At 43.8% G+C, this 16,658-nt stretch overlaps 1 pseudogene; it reads left to right on the top strand.

Annotated features, from left to right (window-relative positions):
* Positions 1-9,105: 9,105 nt before the first annotated feature.
* LOC120061164 lies at positions 9,106-16,658 on the top strand (annotated as a pseudogene).

Here is a 16,658-nt window from a genome sequence, read left to right as displayed (position 1 = left end):
GCTTGAAGCCTCTTTCTCTCTGGCTAGAGCTAGCTAGATTTGGTTAATGCGCATGCGTTGGAAGCACATGCAGTTTACATTCCTTTCGCCTTGATCACACCTACAGCGTTTTTTGCGCAAAATGGTACGCAGCATTATCTGGATAAGTGCAACTGAAGTTCAACATTCACGTACAGTTTGACGCATATATTCAACAAATCCAACGTATGCACCACAAAGCAATGCAATGCTGCGAGGCAAATGCAACGTTCCATTGGAAATGAATGTACCTCTGGTGTACTAAAATGCAATGACTGCTAATTTTGGTTCGTAGTGCAGATTATCCTATGCATGTGCTCTGGACTTTCAATCTTAATGGTCAGTTGCCATCACGTTTAAGAAATCAGTAACATTATGGATGAGATGTTGTTTGTACCTCGTCCATCTGTCCCTACTCAGGTGCTGGATGTTGGCCGCAGCTGCATCCTTGTCTCGATTGGGGGCAAAAATATTATGCTTGATTGTGGGATGCACATGGGTTTCAATGATGATGTAAGTAGCTGCATGATTTTCAATGTCACTGTCCCATTATGTAATTCAGATAATCTTTTGGTCCTTATGGTGTTCCATTATTGTGCCATTGATGTCTTTCAAGAGACGATTCCCAGATTTCTACATAACACAAGGACAGCATGATAATGCACGGCCCCATGTCGCAAGGATCTGTACACAATTCCTGGAAGCTGAAAATGTCCCAGTTCTTCCATGGCCTGCATACTCACCAGACATCACCCATTAAGCATGTTTGGGATGCTCTGGATTGATGTGTACGACAGCGTGTTCCAGTTCCCGGCAATATCCAGCAACTTCACACAGCCATTGAAGAGGAGTGGGACAACATTCCACAGACCACAATCAACAGCCTGATCAACTCTGTTCAAAGCAGATGTGTTGCACTGCATGAGGCAAGTGGTGATCACACCAGATACTGTCTGGTTTTCTGATCCACTGACCTTGTTTCTAAGGTATCTTTAACCAACAGATGCATATCTCTATTCCCAGTCATGTGAAATCCATAGATTAGGGCTAAATTAATTTAATTCAATTAACTGATTTCCTTATGTGAACTGTAACTCAGTAAAATAGTTTTGGTTCATTATAGATGTATTCACCACACTGGGTGTTGCAGCTGCAAAAACACACATACAATTCACACAAGCATATATTCATACCTTCCAATTAGGCGGAGTCACATTATGAGGCGTTTCCGCAGTTTGGACCAATCAACTGGACCGATTGTCTTCGGGGAGGGTAGATATTGAAATTCAGTCTGTTTAGCTTTATAAATCAATAAATACATAGACCCAATTTGTTTTGTATTCTGCAGATTTAATTTAGAAAAACCCAATGTTATCACACAGGAACCTGCAGCCACTAGCTAGCTTGTCAGTTGATTTTTGAAGTTAGCACTGTTCTGGCCGCAGAGCAGTGGCAGAGTTCTATTGAGCAGCGACCACTTTTTGACCACGGTCATATTGACATTCTATTCACACTAATCATGCTAAATTCTCTGAGTAACTTGTGAACCATCTATGGTAGAGACAGGATTTGCACTATTGTTTTTTTTCTTCCGGATAGACAGGGGCACACTCCAACACTCAGACATAATTTACAAACGAAACGTGGGATTAGTGAGTCCGCCAGATCAGAGGCAGTAGGGATGACCAGGGAAGTTCTCTTGATAAGTGAGTGAATTGGACCATTTTTCTGTCCTGCTAAGCATTGGAAATGTAACGAGTACTTTTGGGTGTCAGGGAAAATGTGTGGAGTAAAAAGTGCATTATTTTCATTAGGAATGAAGTGAAGTAAAATTTGTAAAAAATATTAATAGTAAAGTACAGATACCCCAAAAAACGACTTCATTTTAATCAAAAGCTTGTCTGGGACAGCGAAACCAGGGCCAAAATCACGTAGCATACACCCAACTTAAAACGGGCTCAAAAGTCCTCCCTCTGGACCAGCGATCACTCACATGTTCCACACCACCTATAAAACACAATGACTTGAGCAGAGAAAGAAAATGCGTCTTAATAATTTCACACCACCCTTGATGAGAATTAGTTTGGGACAAGGACCATCTACCTAATCTGTTCCATGCCAATGGGATGTTAGTTCTTCTGCTGGGCTCTGTGAAAATGGGACCCTATTGGTTTCCCTCACACGTTACCCCAGACTTCCCACATTGGCTTCAGATCATCAGAGAGAACACACTCGCTCCCTCTCCTTCATCCTCATACTTGGGTGTCATAGCAAACTACGAGCTTTGTAATTACTTAATTGCACCGTGTAGTCCGGCCAGACATATGTATTAATGCACTTCAACATTAAGGTTTTGATGGCATAGTAAAATAAGGCCCCTTTCATCAATATAACAATTGTCTAGCATTGCCCAAGCTGCATATTCAACTATCCACATAATTTGTCCCATAGTCCATGACCATGTGGTTACTACTGCATCTCGAACAGATTTGGCTACCCCTTTTTACACTTCCACCCTCCACAACTGCAGTCACTATCAATGACATGGTGAATCTATTCACGCTGCTAGTCGAAACTTGTAATGAATTCAATTTGAGTGACATTCACTTCTCTTATAGGTGTGTCATTCACCACTAGTGCCTTGGTGAACACCACCATGGTTGGAAGGTGCTGTTATTGCCTGTTCACCCATGTCTGATTCTAACACCCCATAAGATTGTTTATCTGCTTCTAGGCTCTTCCATTAGATAACCGTCTGTTCCAAAATTATGCTGCCAGTAGTGTTTTGCTCGCACATATTAGTAGTAGACCTTACATATCACTGTAAGGTCTACTACACCTGTTGTATTCGGTGCATATGACTAATAAAACTTGATTTGATCAACGCGTTTCACTACAATTGTAGTTTTGTTAGCGTATTGCTTGGTTAACATGTTTCTTAAAGTTGTGTTATCCCAGAACAGAATTGTATCGGGTAGGAGAAGCTTTCCCCCGAAAGAGAGTCTGTGTTTCCATCTTTAACTTGATACACTATCGGCATTTGGGGAACAAACATTCTTTTGACTACTCAGCCCTGAGCTACTCTCAGAAGGCTGAACATCTGTGAAGTGTCTGGGGTGGGTTTCCTGCTCCCTTCTCTCTGGGAGGATGTGAAAGCATATGGTTTTAAGAGTGTCATTTTCACCGCTTCCTCCACACAGGGGCGGTGTTGTCGCAGGTACAGTAGGAGGGACAGTCTCGTCTAGTTCTTCAGACGTGAAGTGCCGTTCTGCTCTCTCCAGATCCATTTCTGCAACACAATTACTCCACCCGGGGCAGAACCCACCCTCAGAGTACTGTTTTTTTTTTACTCTCCTAGTACAACCCACACAACATGTCCACAGTGATTAATTTTCTGTTTCGCACCTGTGACATTAACAGCACTTCTCACCCAATGCACCCTCTCATCTGTCCACTCTCCTATCCATTGTACTGGCATTGAAATGCGGTCATTATCATTGTTCCCCTAAATCACTACTGCTAGGAATACGGTTATCACTACACGGATGCTGTTATGACAACACTTTTCTTAACATAACGCCTACTCTCCGGTCTCCTTTTCTCCAGCGCTTCTTCCAGCTTACCCATTAGTCAGCCGGATCTCATTTCACATGAGAAGTCTGGACCCACCAGGGAAAGGCTGTGGTTTTCACCGCTGTAGGCGCAGTCAGGGGTACCGTTTGGGGTCCGAAACAGCGTTTATTTTTCAAACACACCGGCTTGGTGGACTTTGATGTACACTCGGTCCCCCAGACTCAGGCCGTGCTCGAGGTTATCTCCTGGGGTTCCGTTGCTTGTGTGCTACTTTCATCTGTGAATACACACACTGCAAGGCATGGGTCATTGTCTGATAGTATGACAACATTGATTCTGCCATTATGGAATCACCTCCCTTAGGAGATTCTGAGCTGCAAAGTTCAATGTAGATTTATTCACCACACTGAGTGTTGCAGCTGCAAAAGCACACATACAATTCATACAAGCATATGTTTATACCTTCCTATTAGGCGGAGTCCTTGTATTTCTAGGATAAACAATCAGTCTCTGTTGCTAGGCAAGAACTGAGTCTGTTCCTCCTATTGGTGTAAGCGTGGGCCAGCCTGAGTCCAGAACCTTCGTGGGCAGGGATGTGTGTGTGATAAGACACATTAGGAATGTGAACAAAATAGCTTTTTACCACCTGATGAACATTGCCATGGTGCGGATGTTTCTCTCTCAGGCTGGTACAGAGGGACTCATCCACGCTTTTATTACAAGCAGACTTGACTACTTTAATGCTCTCCTGTCTGGTCTACCCAAGAAAGCCATTGGTCAACTGCAAAACCTACAGAATGCTGCAGCACGGGTACTGGCCAAGACCTAACAAAGAGCACAAATTACACTTGTTTTAAAGTCTCTGCACTGGCTGCCTGTGAGTTTTAGAGTACATTTTAAGATTCTTCCATTGGTTTTTAAATCAATCCACGATTGTGCACCCCAAATACATATCAGACATGCTTATGAGTTATGTACCCAGTAGGTCCTTCAAGTCCTCTGGCACTGGCCTTTTAACTATCTCAAAGCCTATGGCGAAGAGGCACGGAGAGGCAGCCTTTAGTTACTATGCCCCCAGACTCTGGAATAGTCTGCCAGAGAACCTGAGTGGGACAGAATCTGTGGACATATTTAAAATAGCTCTTAAAACACAACTTTTTAGCTTTGCTTTTCCTTAGGGTGCTTTTTTAGTCTTTCAGTTTTATTGTTTACTTTTGTTTTTTTATCCTCTTATGTTTGTTGTGTAGTAAATCTGTTTTTTTCATAGTTTTATCTGATTTTTCCTGTGCATTGCATTGCATTCATGTCTGAAATGTGCAATATAAATAAAGCTTGCTTTTGGCGCATGGTTAGGATGTGCCGTTCTAGCCCCCCTCCCAGAGGTTTCTTCTCTCTTCAACTTTGTCCTTACCTCGGTGATGAATGCCACGTATCTCCCTACCCTAGTTCCTAAGAAACTCACCTGACCTTACCAGGAACTGAGACTCGACTGTGGCTCTTTACCTACTTCCTTAGAAATATTAAAATACAGTGCCTGCAGAAAGTATTCAGATCACTTGAATTTTTCCACATTTTGTTGCGTTACAGGCTGAATTTTAAATTCATTACATTGATATGTTTCACTGGCCCACACACAATACCCCATAATGTCCAAGTGGAATAATGTTTTTAGAAACTTTTATAAATGAATTATAAATGTAAAGCTGAAATGTCTTGAGTCAGTAAGTATTCAACCCCTTTGTTATGGCAAGCATAAATAATTTGCTTAAAGCTGAAATATATGTAACTTTTTGGGTGACCTGACAAAATTGACATTGAATGTGAGTTATAGATCTGTCATTCTTATTGAAAGCAAGTCTAAGAAGTGTTATATCTGTTCTATGTGTGCTATTTCTATGATCCCGTTTTTAAGTTTAGAAAATACAATACTTTTGCCTATGGACAAGATATTTCACAGCTGTTTAGATGGAACAACGCTCTACTTGCTTGTTTTGTCACATAAAGTGAAATTAGGCAAACTATAAAAAATTTAGCACCCAGGAAATGGTGGAGCAATTTCTTCGTAGTGCATCTTTAACAAGTTGCATAATAAGTTGCATGGACTCACTCAGTGTGCAATAATAAGGTTTAATATGATTTTGGAATGACTACCTAATGTCTGTACCTCACACATACAATTATCTGTAAGGTCCCTCGGTCGAGCAGTGAATTTCAAGCACAGATTCAACCACAAAGATCAGGGAAGTTTTCCAATACTTCGCAAAGAAGGGCACCAATAGATGGGTAAAGACATTTAATATTCTTTTGGAGCATGGTGAAGTTATTAGTTACACTTTGGATGGTGTATCAATACACTCAGTCACTACAAAGATACAGGCGTCTTTCCTAACTCAGTTGCCGGAGAGGAAGGAAACCACTCAGGGATATCTCCATAAGACCAATGTGGTGTCTGCAACACCACTAAGCAAGGGGTAAGCAAGCGGCACCACCAAGCAAGCGGCACCATGGCTACCAAGGAGCTCTCCAAACAGGTCAGGGACAAAGTTGTGGAGAAGTACCAGAAAAAAAACATTGCGTAAAGAAAAAAAATAAGCAAACACGCTTGGTGTTCGCCAAAAGGCATGTGGGAGACTCCCCAAACATATGGAAGAAGGTACTCTGGTCAGATGAGACTAAAATTGAGCTTTTTGGACATCAAGGAAACACTATGTCTGGCGAAACCCAACACCTCTCATCACCCCGAGAACACCATCCCCACAGTGAAGCATGGTGGTGGCAGCATCATGCTGTGGGGATGTTTTTCATCAGCAGGGACTGGTTAACTGGTCAGAATTGAACTAATGATGTATGGCGCTAAATACAGGGAAATTCTTGAGTGAAACCTGTTTCAGTCTTCCAGAGATTTGAGACTGGGACGGATGTTCACCTTCCAGCAGGACAATGACCCTAAGCATACTGCTAAAGCAACACTCAAGTGGTTTAAGGGAAAACATTTAAATGTCTTGGGATGGCCTAGTCAAAGCCCAGACCTCAATCCAATTGAGAATCCGTGGTATGACTTAAAGCTGTACACCAGCAGAACCCATCCAACTTGAAGGAGCTGGAGCAGTTTTGCCTTGAAGAATGGGCAAATATCCCAGTGGTTATATGTGCCAAGCTTATAGAGACATACCCCAAGAGACTTGCAGCTGTAATTGCTGAACAATGTGGCTCTGCAAAGTATTGAATTTGGGGGGCGTGAATAGTTATGCACGCTCAAGTTTTCTGTTGTTTTTTCTTATTTCTTGTTTGTTTCACCCCCCCCCCCCCCCCCAAAAAAATGTGTGTCTTGTGGTGGCATATTTCTGCTTTACCAAATGAGGAGAGTTACAAACTTCACACACCAGTCAGAGTTATACGTAAACTACATATTTAATAATAAGAGCTTTGCAATAGCCTTTGACTTTCAATGATGCGCTATCTCTAATGAACCATTGAAAGTGTCAACAGAAAAGTACAAAGATCTTTTCTAGCCAAGATACACCCCTCTCAACTTACATGACGAACTACAGATCTTAGGAACTGTTCACAAAGAAAGACTTTTACTTGAGAGAGAGGAGTATCCCATTGCCAGATAGCATTCGCTATAAATTATCGTTCAGTTTGATCCCTAAGACGAGGTTCTAATCTCGTTCCTGGTACTTCATAGCACAAAAACATTACCTCATGTTATCTGGAATGCTCTTTAGGTTTTATCACCCAAAGACATCGTAAATCTCCTCTGTCAGTGCTATCTCATAGAGGCCCATCCTCAGTGGAACACACACACAATAGTTAACAGCATACTCTATTTTGTCGAATAAAAGAACCATTATAATGCAATACAAGCATTATAACATAATCTTGCAATTTTCCACGACAGTCTTCAAAGTGGTAGGCATGTTGTGTACATCAAATGATTCAAACCCCCAAACAATCAATTTTAATTCCAGGTTGTAAGGCAACAAAATTGGAGGGGGTGAATACTATTGCAAGCCACTGTACCACACCTGTCAGGTGGGTGAATTATCTTGGCAAAGGAGAAATGCTCACTAACAGGGATGTAAACAAATTTGTGCTTAAAATTTGAGAGAAATAAGCTTTTTGTATGAGATCTTTATTTCAGCTCATGAAACATGGGACCAACACTTTACATGTTGTATTTATATTTTTCTTCAGTATAAATGACAGAGTGAAAAGAAGGAAGTCTGTACATAATACAAATATTCCAGAACATGCATCTTGTTTGCAATAAGGCACTAAAGTAAACTGCAAAGAATGTGGCAAAGAAATTAACTTTATTTCCTGACTACAAAGTGTTATGTTTGGGGCAAATCCAACACAACACGTCACTTAGTATTACTCTTCATATTTTCAAGCATGATGGTGGCTGCATCATGTTAGGGGTGTGCTTGTCATCGGGAAGGACTGTTTTTTGGGGGGGATAAAAATATATACGGAATAGAGCTAAACATAGGCAAAATCCTAGAGGAAAACCTGGTTCAGTCTGCATACCAACAGACACTGGGAGACAAATTCACCTTTCCGCAGGACAATAACCTAAAACACATTGCCAAATATACATTCTTAAAATAATTATTCAAGCTCTGTCTAGTTGGTTGTTGATCATTGCAAGACAGCCATTTTCAAGTCTTGCTATAGATTTTCAAACCGTTTGAAGTCAAAACTTTAACTAGGCCACTCAGATACGTTCAATGTCATCTTGGTAAGCTACTCCGGTGTAGCAAATATTGTACAGCCCAGCTCTTAGAGACTTACCCACAAATACTCACAGCTGTAATCGCTGCCAAAGGTTGACTCAGGGGTATGAATGCTTATGTAAATTAGAGATTTCTGTATTTAACTTTCAATAAATTTGATTTTTTTTCTAAAACATGTTTTCACTTTGTCATTGTGGGGTATTGTGTGTAGATGGGTGGGGGATTATTTTTTTAATACATTTTTTATTCAGACTATAACAAAATATGGAATACAGTGCATTCGGAAAGTATTCAGACCCCTTGACTTTTTCCACATCTTGTTACATTACAGCCTTATCGTAAAATGGATTAAATCGTTTTTTTCGTTATCAATCTACACACAATACCCCATTCAGACCCTTTACTCAGTATTTGTTTAAGCACCTTTGGCAGCGATTACAGCCTCAAGTCTTCTTGGCACGCCTGCATTTGGGGAGTTTCTCCCATTCTTCTCTGCAGATCCTCTCAAGCTCTGTCAGGTTGGATGGGGAGCGTCGCTGCACAGCTATTTTTCAGGTCTCTCCAGAGATGTTAGATAGGGTTCAAGTCCGGGCTCTGGCTAGGCCACTCAAGGATATTGAGACTTGTCCCGAAGGTGAACCTTCGCCCCAGTCTGAGGTCCTGAGTGCTCTGGAGCAGGTTTTCATGAAGGATCTCTCTGTACTTTGCTCTGTTCATCTTTGCCTCGATCCTGACTAGTCTCCCAGTCCCTGCCGCTGATAAACATCCCCACAGCATGATGCTGCCAGCACCATGCTTCAACATAGGGATGGTAACAGATTTCCTTCAGACGTGACCCTTGGCATTCAGGCCAAAGAGTTCGATCTTAGTTTCTTCAGACCGGAGAATCTTGTTTCTCATGGTCTGAGAGTCCTTTAGGTGACTTTTGGCAAACTCCATGCGGGCTGTAATGTGCCTTTTACTGAGGAATGGCTTCCATCTGGCCACTCTACCATAAAGGCCTGATTGGTGGAGTGCTGCAGAGGTGGTTCTGGAAGGTTTTCCCATCTCCACAGAGGAACTCTGGAGCTCTGTCAGAGTGACCATCGGGTTCTTGGTTACCTCCCTGACCAAGGCCATTCTGGCCATTCAATTGCTCAGTTTGGCTGGGCGACCGGCTCTAGGAAGAGTCTTGGTCGTTCCAAACTTCTTACATTTAAGAATGATGGAGGCCACTGTGTTCTTGGGGACCTTCAATGCTGCAGACATTTATTGGTACCCTTCCCAGGATCTGTGCCTTGGCACAATCCTGTCTCGGAGCTCTACAGATGTTTCCTTCAACCTCATGGCTTGGTTTTTGCGCTGACATACACTGTCAACTGTGGGACCTTATCTAGACAGGTGTGCGCATTTCCAAATCATGTCCAATCAATTAAATTTACCGCAGGTGGACTCCAATCAAGTTGTAGAGACATCTCATAGCAAAGGGTCTGAATACTTATGTAAATAAGGTATTTCTGTAGTTTTATTTTATTCTAAAAACGTGTTTTTGATTAGGAAAAAATTGTATGTAGTCAATTTTAGAATAAGTCTGTAATGTACCAAAATGTTGGATAATTCTAGGGGTCTGTTTTTGACTGACATTTTTTGAATTAACTTCAAAATATATATTATCCACCATCAAATCTCGCGTAGGGCCTCTAAAAGGCTGGAGGCGGGCCTGGCCCTGCCCTGCCCTAGTGGTCATACATACGTAATAGGACCTTTATTCTGCATTGTGAATTTTTGTATAATTTTATGATTTTTTCTTACCTTTTTAATGGAAAAACTGTTTTTAAAAAATGGCTTTTTAACCTTTTAACTGGCATACCAAGAAAAAGTATGAGAAAATGTATTTTTTGGCTAAATTTGTATGTAGCCTCAATATAGGCCATAAATTAAGATGTTGTTTGTTTGCATGATTTAAACTTTGATAATGCATCACAAACATCTCAACCAGCCAGTTGTTGCCCAATTAGCGTAAACTAATTTTGTACTGAAATTTGCATAGACTTTTTCAGTCATCTAAAAAATGATACATACATACATTTTACATTATGTCTGCTTCATTAATTTACAATGGAAGTTAGGACTAATATCAGATATTAATAAAATATGATACATGTAAAAATATGAATATTAGAATGCATGTAAATTAATGCGTTTACAGTTTATATGCTTAGAATACCAGTACAATTACACGTACTGAATGATATTGTGAAACATATTGAAGATAACAGTCATACAGTGAATAATGATATGGATTTGAAAGGATTTTTGGATTTGCACAGATTTTAAAAATCCCATAATATTTCTCCATTGTACATTATCTCTAGCTTTGACTTAATACCATTCCGTTAATGGGCAACTCAACTGACTGGTAGAGCATGTTTTTCAAGAGTTCCTCAAATTGTAAAACAACAACATATTAGTAATTTAATCATTCTGAAGTAATTTTTTAAAGGTCAACAACATTTTGCAACGTTCTCATTTCCCATTTTAAACACAATTAGTAAACTAAACGTGTGATAAATTAGGTTTGGTTTTGCTCATGTTCACGTCCTAGGAACTTTGAATGCCTTCAAAAAATATGGGAGTTCGATAATGAAATCCATATGATCATTTTACAAAATAGTATTTGTTGAGATGATAATATATCCCAAACAAAATTTGGGTTTAATTTCTATTAATATTGGTTGTAAAGACTTGGTCAACCGCCCGGTTGAGCTGCCTGTTAAACAAATGTTAAGCAAAATTGTCCATTTGTCACATCCCTAGTGTGTAAAATGATTTAAACAATTCTACTTTTCATTTTATGTTTATCAGATCATCATGACTGGGTATTGTGTGCAAGGCACCATCAGACACAAGATCCTGAATGGTCAAAAGAAACTGGAGATGGAAAATAGACAAACTGTAATGCAAGATGAGATTATATTGAACTTTATGTATAATCATGATGTTACTGCAGTAATAGATATCAAGTGGATACGTTGAAATTGAGATCGGTGAGCCAACCTGCTGAGTTTGTCCTCTGTCTGTGACCCCTGCAGTTGGATGTGAATCTGCATGTGGAATACATGTCGTTCAGCGCCCATGCAGACGCTAAGGGCATCATGCAGCTCATCCGCATGGCAGAGCCTCACAACATGCTGCTGGTGCACGGAGAGGCCAAGAAGATGGAGTTCTTCAAGGACAAGATTGAGCAGTTCAGGGAGTGACACCAGGATGTCCTTGTAACCCTATCTGTTTCAAGAATGTCAGGGGTTTAGAGAAAAGGATATAGAATTGTAGTGTGTGCCACATGTTTGAGGAGCACTGGGTAGTGTTTAGTAGTAGGGCACAGCAAAATGTTTTGCAACAGAAAACAACAGTCTTCTTATTAGACAAGTTCACATTTCCACCTCCCTCGTTTTATTCCATTTGAAAGGTTTTTCTCCCCACTGAACAGCCCTGGTATTACCATCATCAGTCATTCTATGTGAATACAGGCATCAACTGATTCATTCCAGCCAACGGTGAGACGACCACTGTGATCACCAACCCCAGTGTCCCGGTGGACATCTCACTCAACCTGCTCAAGAGGGAGATGGCCCTTAGAGGTATTTTTCAGTACACCTGAGTCAGTCTCGATCTATGTCACTCTCAGTTAATGTGTGTGTTATTCACTGTGATGTTTCAGAGGCCCCTTACCTGACCCGAAGAAGTCTCGTACCATGCATGGGACCCTGATCATGAAGGATAAAGTAAGTTCTGAATTCCATCAACTGCCATGCATACAAAATAAATATTCTGCTTTCTCTATTGTTTATGATATAAAACGTTAAACCAGGGCCTTGCCTTGCTAATTTAACACACCCTGTTAATGGCTGAAATGGGCTCAGTGGGATACTTTGGCTTTTCATTAAATCTATAAGAAAGCTAAAGCTTTGTCTGGGAGTTAATGCACCGTCTCGACACTTACATCACAAGAAAGACGAAAGATAACTTTATTTTGATCGGTGTTCATTGTTTGTGGATGTGTAAAAAGTAATTTAATACAGTCGATGCACTGAAATGAAACGTCCGAAAATGAACACTTGGATTATAGTGATATTATGTCTGATCTCACAAATAATGTAAAATATGTTTAGATAGGTGTAACCTAGAGCCACGTGTGCTGAATTTTAATCGGAGGGTATCCTGTTATTGACACACTTGTTGAATTATGCAAGAGAATGTGACAACAACAGTAATTAATGAGCCAGTCAAGACCGCACATGCGAGTGCAGGTAGTGTAGACAGAGCAAATGTTGTTTGGTGTTGTCACGTCCTGACCATAGTTCTTATGTGTTTTGCTTGTTTAGTGTTGGTCAGGACGTGAGCTGGGTGGGAATTCTATGTTGTGTGTCTAGTTAGTCTGTTTCTGTGTCCAGCCTAATATGGTTCTCAATCAGAGACAGCTGTCAATCGTTGTCCCTGATTGAGAATCATATATAGGTGGCTTGTTTTGTGTTGGGGATTGTGGGTGGTTGTTTCCTGTCTCTGTGTTTGTGTTCTGCACCAGATAGGACTGTTTCGGTTTGCAACACTTTGTTATTTTGTTCGTTGTAAGTGTTCACTGTTTTTTGTTTAATTAAACATGTTGAGCACTGGCTACGCTGCGTGTTGGTCCGATCCCTGTTTCACCCCCTCTTCTAGTGAAGAGAGGGAAGGCTGCCGTTACAGAACCACCCACCAATCTCAGACCAAGCAGCGTAGCAACGGGCAGCAGCGGCAGCAGCAGCAGCAGCGGGACCAGGAGAAATGGACTTGGGAGGACGTATTGGACGGAAAGGGTTGCTACACATGGGAGGAGATCCTGGCTGGTAAGGATCGCCTTCCATGGGAACAGGTGGAGGCAGCTAGGAGAGCGAAAGCAGCTGAGAAGGGGAACCGGTGTTATGAGGGAACACGGCTGGCCAGGAAGCCCGAGAGGAAATCCCAAAAATTTCTTGGGGGGGGGGGTTAAAGGGTAGTGTGGCGAAGTCAGGTAGGAGACCTGCGCCCACTTCCCATGCTTACCGTGGAGAGCGGGAGTACGGGCAGACACCGTGTTATGCGGAAGAGCGCACGGTGTCTCCTGTACGTGTGCATAGCCCGGTGCGGGTTATTCCACCTCCCCGCACTGGCCGGGCTAGATTGAGCATTGAGCCAAGTGCCATGAAGCCGGCTCTACATATCTGGCCTCCAGTACGTCTCCTCGGGCCGGTGTACATGGCACCAGCCTTACGCATGGTGTCCCCGGTTCGCCAACACAGCCCAGTGTGGGTTATTCCACCTCCCCGCATTGGTCGGGCTACGGGGAGCATTCAACCAGGTAAGGTTGGGCAGGCTCAGTGCTCAAGGGAGCCAGTACGCCTGCACGGTCCGGTATATCCGGCGCCACCTTCCCGCCCCAGCCCAGTACCTTCAGTTCCGGCACCACGCACCAGGCTTCCAGTACGTCTCCAGAGCCCTGTTCCTCCTCCACACACTCTCCCTATGGTGTGTGTCTCCAGCCCAGTACCACCAGTTCCGGCACCACGCACCAAGCCTCCTGTGCGTCTCCAGAGCCCTGTACGCACTGTTCCTTCTCCCCGCACTCGTCCTGAGGTGCGTGCCCTCAGTCCGGTACCACCAGTTCCGGCACCACGCACCAGGCCTATAGTGCGCTTTGAGAAACCAGTGTGCCCTGTTCCTGCTCCCCGCACTAGCCTTGAGGTGCGTGTCTCCAGTCCGGTGCCACCAGTTCCGGCACCACGCACCAGGCCTACTGTGCGCCTCAGCAGGTCAGAGTCGGCCGTCTGCCCAACCCCGCCTGCACTGCTCGTCTGCTCAACGCAGTCTGCACTGCTCGTCTGCCCAGCGCCGTCTGAGCCATCCGTCTGCCCAGCGCCATCTGAGCCATCCGTCTGCCCAGCGCCATCTGAGCCATCCGTCTGCCCAGCGCCATCTGAGCCATCCGTCTGCCCAGCGCCATCTGAGCCATCCGTCTGCCCAGCGCCATCTGAGCCATCCGTCTGCCCAGCGCCATCTGAGCCTTCCGTCTGCCCAGCGCCATTAGAGCCGCCCGTCTGTCAGGAGCCGCTAGAGCCGCCCGTCTGTCAGGAGCCGCTAGAGCCGTCCGTCAGTCAGGAGCCGCCAGAGCCGCCAGCCAGTCAGGGGCTGCCAGAGCCACCAGCCAGTCAGGAGCTGCCAGAGCCACCAGCCAGTCAGGAGCTGCCAGAGCCGCCAGCCAGTCAGGAGCTGCCAGAGCCGCCAGCCAGTCAGGAGCTGCCAGAGCCGCCAGCCAGTCAGGAGCTGCCCTCCAGTCATGAGCTGCCCTCCAGTCATGAGCTGCCCTCCAGTCATGAGCTGCCTTCCAGTCATGAGCTGCCTTCCAGTCATGAGCTGCCCTACAGTCATGAGCTGCCCGTCAGTCATGAGCTGCCCGCCAGTCATGAGCTGCCCGCCAGTCATGAGCTGCCCGCCAGTCATGAGCTGCCCGCCAGTCATGAGCTGCCTTCCAGTCATGAGTTGCCCCTCTGTCCTGAGTTGCCCCTCTGTCCTGAGTTGCCCCTCTGTCCTGAGTTGCCCCTCTGTCCTGAGTTGCCCCTCTGTCCTGAGTTGCCTCTCTGTCCTGAGCTACCTCTCTGTCCTGAGCTACCTCTCTGTCCTGAGCTGTCTCCTAAATCATGTGGGGGCCTTGGGGAGGATTCCTAGGCCAAGGTCGGGGGTGAGGGTCGCCACTCAAAGGACGCGAAGGAGGGGGACAAAGACAGTGGTGGAGTGGTGTCCTCGTCCACCGCCGGAGCCGCCACCGCGGACAGATGCCCACCCAGACCCTCCCCTTGAGTTTAGGGGTGCGTTCGGAGTCCGCACCTCAGGGGGGGGGGGGGGGGGGGTACTGTCACGTCCTGACCATAGTTCTTATGTGTTTTGCTTGTTTAGTGTTGGTCAGGATGTGAGCTGGGTGGGAATTCTATGTTGTGTGTCTAGTTAGTCTGTTTCTGTGTCCAGCCTAATATGGTTCTCAATCAGAGACAGCTGTCAATCGTTGTCCCTGATTGAGAATCATATATAGGTGGCTTGTTTTGTGTTGGGGATTGTGGGTGGTTGTTTCCTGTCTCTGTGTTTGTGTTCTGCACCAGATAGGACTGTTTCGGTTTGCCACACTTTGTTATTTTGTTCGTTGTTAGTGTTCACTGTTTTTTGTTTAATTAAACATGTTGAGCACTGGCTACGCTGCGTGTTGGTCCAATCCCTGTTTCACCCCCTCTTCTAGTGAAGAGAGGGAAGGCTGCCGTTACAGGTGTTTGTAGCCATGTTCCTCCCCTTTATGTTAATTTATTCGTATATACAAATGGTCCCAATGTATTTATTCAGATGAGACACAAATCTCCTGATTTCTAACACACACACAAAAAAGACCTGATTCAATAAGAAAAAGTATACAAAAGAAGTGACATTTGACAGTGAATTGAATACCTGAATTCCCACCCGAATCACAGAATTCCATTCATTATTTCTACTTACCAGTAAAATGTTTTATGTGCTATAATTCAGTCGATATCTGATAGATGACAAAATTGTGAATAGTTTGGAGTTTTCATGCATTGTCCAAGAATGTTGCATTTATTACAATTGTTTTTAAAACCTTAACAATTTAGATGACCAGTTGCTAGTGTTTGTAATTCAGGGTTTTTTATTCTCTGCCTTTGGCCTTGCAAGTTTTGTTCTATTATTGCCCTTGGTTCACTTCTCCCCCATTTGTTCCCCTGCTCTCCCTGGGTGTAGAGTCTTCGGCTGGTCTCTCCAGAGCAAGCTCTCAATGAGCTGGGCCTCAACGTGCACCAGCTCCGCTTCACTTGACGAGTGCAGCCCCACGACGCGCACAGGGACCCCGACACCCTCACCAGGATCTACACACACCTCAATGGGTACAGTAAGACAAAGTTGACCATTTTTATTTGGGCAAAGCTTGGGCATAAAATGTACAAAGTTTGTTCTATGTCTTGAGCAAAAGAAAGTATATATGTATCACAAAAAAGGAGTTACAGTAAAAGGACTAATATGAATGATTCATTCTCCCATTTCTCTCTGTATTGCCTCTGTTCTAGTCTACTGAAAGTTTACACCATCCAGCACCTCCCAGGCTCTTCAGCTGAAGAGCCCAACACCAAGGTGTTATTGCTCTCCTGGAGCTATCAGGTAAGGAGGACGGGTGTTGGAAATGAGTGTTATTGTGCCAGACCACAGTGTCTGCTAGTATGTCTGGGTACACTGTCCATTCATGGTTCAAACCAGGGTCTGCATCGCAAACACGCGTGA

The sequence above is a fragment of the Salvelinus namaycush genome, chromosome 16 (genome assembly GCF_016432855.1).
Source record: "Salvelinus namaycush isolate Seneca chromosome 16, SaNama_1.0, whole genome shotgun sequence".
Classification (NCBI taxonomy): Eukaryota; Metazoa; Chordata; class Actinopteri; order Salmoniformes; family Salmonidae; genus Salvelinus; species Salvelinus namaycush.
This window is presented reverse-complemented; position numbering and strand designations above follow the sequence as displayed.